The following is a 6035-nucleotide window of genomic DNA, read 5'->3' as shown; positions in this document are numbered from 1 at the left end:
CCCCGTCTGGGCTAAAAATACGAGGTCGGACCCGATGGACTCGGGAGACTGGAGAGTACCAGGGAGACCCTGGAAGCAGGCGACCCGACCCACGCTTCGCTGTCTCCTCGGCCCTCGGGAGTAGAAGCGCGGGGACGGTGGCGTGGGCAGCAGGGGGCGCTCCTGGCCATGCCCAGCGAGTTTCGTGCGAATCGGACCTGGTCCGGAAGAGATACGAAGGGAAAACTCATTACTCGTCGGGGTGGCACATCCAGGCTCTCGACCCTCCCAAAGCGTCCGACCAGGGTGCACCCTGCCGGGCATGGTTAGCCGCCAGCCCCCTTCCTGGAGGTCTGGTTGGCACGGGGTTTTGATTTATCGGTTTCATATCTCTGGGCTCCTTGGGAGCAGAAAGTCGGTTGAGGGCCCTTTGGAAAGAGCCGGGGCTGCCGTTTAACGCTGTCCAAGCGGCAGGCGAAGCGCACCCACCGTTTTTACGCTATGATTTTTTAAAACCGCCGGGGCGGCAAACACAGGGCCGGTCGGGTTTGAAGACGAATATCTCTTCGGCCCTTGGGAGGAGAGAAGCAGCGCGGGTCACCTTTGAACGCGCTCGCTGCCAGGAACGTCTGGCGTAAAAGTTTCGTGGGAATCGGACGTTCCTAGGCTGAGAAGCGAGCGCCCGCCCTCGGGCGGTCGGGGGCCCCTTTCTCATTCCCCGTCTGGGCTAAAAATACGAGGTCGGACCCGATGGACTCGGGAGACTGGAGAGTACCAGGGAGACCCTGGAAGCAGGCGACCCGACCCACGCTTCGCTGTCTCCTCGGCCCTCGGGAGTAGAAGCGCGGGGACGGTGGCGTGGGCAGCAGGGGGCGCTCCTGGCCATGCCCAGCGAGTTTCGTGCGAATCGGACCTGGTCCGGAAGAGATACGAAGGGAAAACTCATTACTCGTCGGGGTGGCACATCCAGGCTCTCGACCCTCCCAAAGCGTCCGACCAGGGTGCACCCTGCCGGGCATGGTTAGCCGCCAGCCCCCTTCCTGGAGGTCTGGTTGGCACGGGGTTTTGATTTATCGGTTTCATATCTCTGGGCTCCTTGGGAGCAGAAAGTCGGTTGAGGGCCCTTTGGAAAGAGCCGGGGCTGCCGTTTAACGCTGTCCAAGCGGCAGGCGAAGCGCACCCACCGTTTTTACGCTATGATTTTTTAAAACCGCCGGGGCGGCAAACACAGGGCCGGTCGGGTTTGAAGACGAATATCTCTTCGGCCCTTGGGAGGAGAGAAGCAGCGCGGGTCACCTTTGAACGCGCTCGCTGCCAGGAACGTCTGGCGTAAAAGTTTCGTGGGAATCGGACGTTCCTAGGCTGAGAAGCGAGCGCCCGCCCTCGGGCGGTCGGGGGCCCCTTTCTCATTCCCCGTCTGGGCTAAAAATACGAGGTCGGACCCGATGGACTCGGGAGACTGGAGAGTACCAGGGAGACCCTGGAAGCAGGCGACCCGACCCACGCTTCGCTGTCTCCTCGGCCCTCGGGAGTAGAAGCGCGGGGACGGTGGCGTGGGCAGCAGGGGGCGCTCCTGGCCATGCCCAGCGAGTTTCGTGCGAATCGGACCTGGTCCGGAAGAGATACGAAGGGAAAACTCATTACTCGTCGGGGTGGCACATCCAGGCTCTCGACCCTCCCAAAGCGTCCGACCAGGGTGCACCCTGCCGGGCATGGTTAGCCGCCAGCCCCCTTCCTGGAGGTCTGGTTGGCACGGGGTTTTGATTTATCGGTTTCATATCTCTGGGCTCCTTGGGAGCAGAAAGTCGGTTGAGGGCCCTTTGGAAAGAGCCGGGGCTGCCGTTTAACGCTGTCCAAGCGGCAGGCGAAGCGCACCCACCGTTTTTACGCTATGATTTTTTAAAACCGCCGGGGCGGCAAACACAGGGCCGGTCGGGTTTGAAGACGAATATCTCTTCGGCCCTTGGGAGGAGAGAAGCAGCGCGGGTCACCTTTGAACGCGCTCGCTGCCAGGAACGTCTGGCGTAAAAGTTTCGTGGGAATCGGACGTTCCTAGGCTGAGAAGCGAGCGCCCGCCCTCGGGCGGTCGGGGGCCCCTTTCTCATTCCCCGTCTGGGCTAAAAATACGAGGTCGGACCCGATGGACTCGGGAGACTGGAGAGTACCAGGGAGACCCTGGAAGCAGGCGACCCGACCCACGCTTCGCTGTCTCCTCGGCCCTCGGGAGTAGAAGCGCGGGGACGGTGGCGTGGGCAGCAGGGGGCGCTCCTGGCCATGCCCAGCGAGTTTCGTGCGAATCGGACCTGGTCCGGAAGAGATACGAAGGGAAAACTCATTACTCGTCGGGGTGGCACATCCAGGCTCTCGACCCTCCCGAAGTGTCCGACCAGGGTGCACCCTGCCGGGCTAAGAGAACAGCCAGGTGAACCCTGGAGGTTCCGAACTCCAGACCCCTGGACCCGACGGCTCAGTCCGCCTCAGGTGCACTACAGAGGTCCTCGGGCTGTCCCTGAGTGCATTAAAACGGAAATCAGAATTACTCCCCCGGGTGGCACTTCCAGGCTCTCGACCCTCCCAAAGTGTCCGACCAGGGTGCACCCTGCTGGGCATGGTTAGCCGCCAGCCCCCTTCCTGGAGGTCTGGTTGGCACGGGGTTTTGCAAATAGGTCCCGTCGGGTATATGGGAGAGCAAAGAGAATCAATGGGGTCCAAGCACTAAATTCATCCAGTGGCGTTCTCTGGAAGCCCAAGGGGAGTCCGAGGGGTGTTCGGCCGGCAAGGGGAGCTCTCCCTCGGACACATGATCAAACGCCTGTCCCCTACCGGAAAGTGGTGTGCTCTGGATGCCCCCCCCCCCCCCCCATCCCCCGAGGGGGGTGCTTATCCCGCGAGGGGAGCCCTCCTCGGGTTAAGTGAACCATCATGCCGATTCCCCTATGGAAGTGGGCACATCCAGGCACACAGTCTGCTTTGCTCTCCCCGACCCGAGTGCGTCTGTTGGGCTGAGTGTACGCCCAGGCAACTGGATCCAATGGCTCAGTCCGCCGCAGCGTGCTTCGACGATGGGTCGTACAGCCATGCCACCAGGGTGGGCGTGTTTGTAAATGTACCAGTGGATTCTCGTCGGCCTGCCACATCCATGGTATCGACCCACCAGGCCTGTCCGACCAGGGGTTGACCCTGGACGGGCACGGTCTGTGGTTTGGCCCTTGTCCTAGATGAAATCGGGCACGGGGTTTTCTGGCCAGGTACCATCGGGTTACTGGGAGAGCGGCTTCGGTCTCCAGGTGAGACCAATGGTGAAGCAGCACGAGGCAATGGAGAGCATGCAAAGCGATGGGGAAGCCATGCACGGCAATGGCCACGAAAAAAAAAAAAAAATCACCACGGAAGGAACGTGAAGAACAAGGAGGAGTGTAGTGACACTGCCCAAAGCTGCCCGGTGTTGCAGGGGTCTATTGGTGTGTTGCTTCCTTGTTTGGTAGAGTGGAGTACCAGACCCGCCAGGGGTAGGCAAACCATTCCCCCTACGGTAAGTGAGGAGCCAGCCATTTGACGAGCGGGTGTCCACGTGTACGGGTGCGAGCGCTATCCCCCCACACGGGGTTAGGCCACGGCCTTAGGTGGACGTCTGCCGACCAGCCCCGGCTGATCCAGAACTTCTGATGTGGAGAGCGGTTTTGACAGATCCTCCCTGGTTCTAGCGGGTCAAGCCTCTGATGGGGGGTGGGGGTTATTTGTAACCCATCCCAGAACTCTCTGGGGGAGACTCAGACGGCCAGTCTGTCTACTCAGTTGTCCTATACTGGTGTCTGTGGTTTGGGAGGAAGGGAGTGCCCTGCTTTGTTGGCCTCCTCTTCAAAACTACCTGGGCCCACGAATCACTCTTCTTGGTTACATCACGAAACGTAGGTTGAGCGAGGCTAGGGGGGAGGGAATTCGACGAGGTCTTTCCCTTGTCCCCCCACCAGCGGCCCACGAAAATCAAAACGGCGTGAAGAGAGGGAACGCCGAAAGCACCTGGAGTCGGCCGTCCGCACCTCCGGAGGAGGTGGACGGGGTACGGTGCGGGCATGACCGGATGGGACAGCTTTGCATCAAGGTGAGAGGTCGGCGTCCGAAGGCCAGAGGGCGGTGCGCGAGCACGTTTACACTGGCCGCGGAAGCTGTCCTGGGTAGCCCTGTATGGCGTCTGGACCTGACGGCGCACGCACTTACAACCCGCTGCTTCCTAGCCCCCGGAAGGGGAGGCGGATGTCACTCGTGGTTCATCCCAGACCACGGTGCAAACTACCTGGTTGATCCTGCCAGTAACATATGCTTGTCTCAAAGATTAAGCCATGCAGGTCTAAGTGCACACGGCCGGTACAGTGAAACTGCGAATGGCTCATTAAATCAGTTATGGTTCCTTTGATCGCTCCACACGTTACTCGGATAACTGTGGTAATTCTAGAGCTAATACATGCAAACGAGCGCTGACCCTTCGGGGGATGCGTGCATTTATCAGACCCAAAACCCATCCGGGGGGCTCGGGCCCCCCGGCCGCTTTGGTGACTCTAGATAACCTCGGGCCGATCGCGCGCCCTCCGCGGCGGCGACGTCTCATTCGAATGTCTGCCCTATCAACTTTCGATGGTACCATAGTCGGCTACCATGGTGACCACGGGTAACGGGGAATCAGGGTTCGATTCCGGAGAGGGAGCCTGAGAAACGGCTACCACATCCAAGGAAGGCAGCAGGCGCGCAAATTACCCATTCCCGACACGGGGAGGTAGTGACGAAAAATAACGATACAGGTCTCTTTCGAGGCCCTGTAATCGGAATGAGCGTATCCTAAACCCATGGGTGAGGACCCATTGGAGGGCAAGTCTGGTGCCAGCAGCCGCGGTAATTCCAGCTCCAATAGCGTATATTAAAGTTGCTGCAGTTAAAAAGCTCGTAGTTGGATGTCGGGAGTGGGCTGGCGGTCCGCCGCGAGGCGTGCCACCGCCTGTCTCAGACCCTGTCTCCCGGTGCCCCCCGGATGCCCTTGGCTGGGTGTCCGGACGGGGCTCGGAGCGTTTACTTTGAAAAAATTAGAGTGTTCAAAGCGGGCCCGCTTCTCGCCTGAATACCTGAGCTAGGAATAATGGAATAGGACTCCGGTTCTATTTTGTGGGTTTCCTGAACCAGGGCCATGATTAAGAGGGACGGCCGGGGGCATTCGTATTGCGCCGCTAGAGGTGAAATTCTTGGACCGGCGCAAGACGGACGAAAGCGAAAGCATTTGCCAAGAATGTTTTCATTAATCAAGAACGAAAGTCGGAGGTTCGAAGACGATCAGATACCGTCGTAGTTCCGACCGTAAACTATGCCGACCCGCGATCCGGCGGCGTTATTCCCATGACCCGCCGGGCAGCGTGAGGGAAACCACGAGTCTGTGGGTTCCGGGGGGAGTATGGTTGCAAAGCTGAAACTTAAAGGAATTGACGGAAGGGCACCACCAGGAGTGGAGCCTGCGGCTTAATTTGACTCAACACGGGAAACCTCACCCGGCCCGGACACGGAAAGGATTGACAGATTGATAGCTCTTTCTCGATTCTGTGGGTGGTGGTGCATGGCCGTTCTTAGTTGGTGGAGCGATTTGTCTGGTTAATTCCGATAACGAACGAGACTCCGGCATGCTAAATAGTTACGCGGCCCTCCGCGGTCGGCGTCAAACTTCTTAGAGGGACAAGTGGCGTTCAGCCACGCGAGATGGAGCAATAACAGGTCTGTGATGCCCTTAGATGTCCGGGGCTGCACGCGCGCCACAATGGTTGGATCAGCGTGTGCCTACCCTACACCGAGAGGTGCGGGTAATCCGCTGAACCCCATTCGTGATGGGGACTGGGGATTGCAATTATTCCCCATGAACGAGGAATTCCCAGTAAGCGCGGGTCATAAGCTCGCGTTGATTAAGTCCCTGCCCTTTGTACACACCGCCCGTCGCTACTACCGATCGGATGGTTTAGTGAGGTCCTCGGATCGGCCCCGCCGGGGCTCCTCGCGGGCCTTGGCGGAGCGCCGAGAAGTCG

General features: G+C 59.6%; 1 non-coding gene across 1 annotated transcript in view; it reads left to right on the top strand.

The window, feature by feature from the left end:
* Positions 1-4270: 4270 nt before the first annotated feature.
* The window catches only part of LOC145656833 (18S ribosomal RNA), a 1839-nt gene continuing 74 nt past the window's right edge, over positions 4271-6035 (top strand). Inside the window, exon 1 of the ribosomal RNA XR_014122426.1 lies at positions 4271-6035. This exon is cut by the window's right edge and continues 74 nt beyond it. This is a non-coding gene — a ribosomal RNA (18S ribosomal RNA).

This window comes from Electrophorus electricus, unplaced genomic scaffold (assembly GCF_041902795.1).
Source record: "Electrophorus electricus isolate QZ-2024a unplaced genomic scaffold, ASM4190279v1 Scaffold93, whole genome shotgun sequence".
In the NCBI taxonomy this organism is placed as follows: Eukaryota; Metazoa; Chordata; class Actinopteri; order Gymnotiformes; family Gymnotidae; genus Electrophorus; species Electrophorus electricus.
This window is presented reverse-complemented; position numbering and strand designations above follow the sequence as displayed.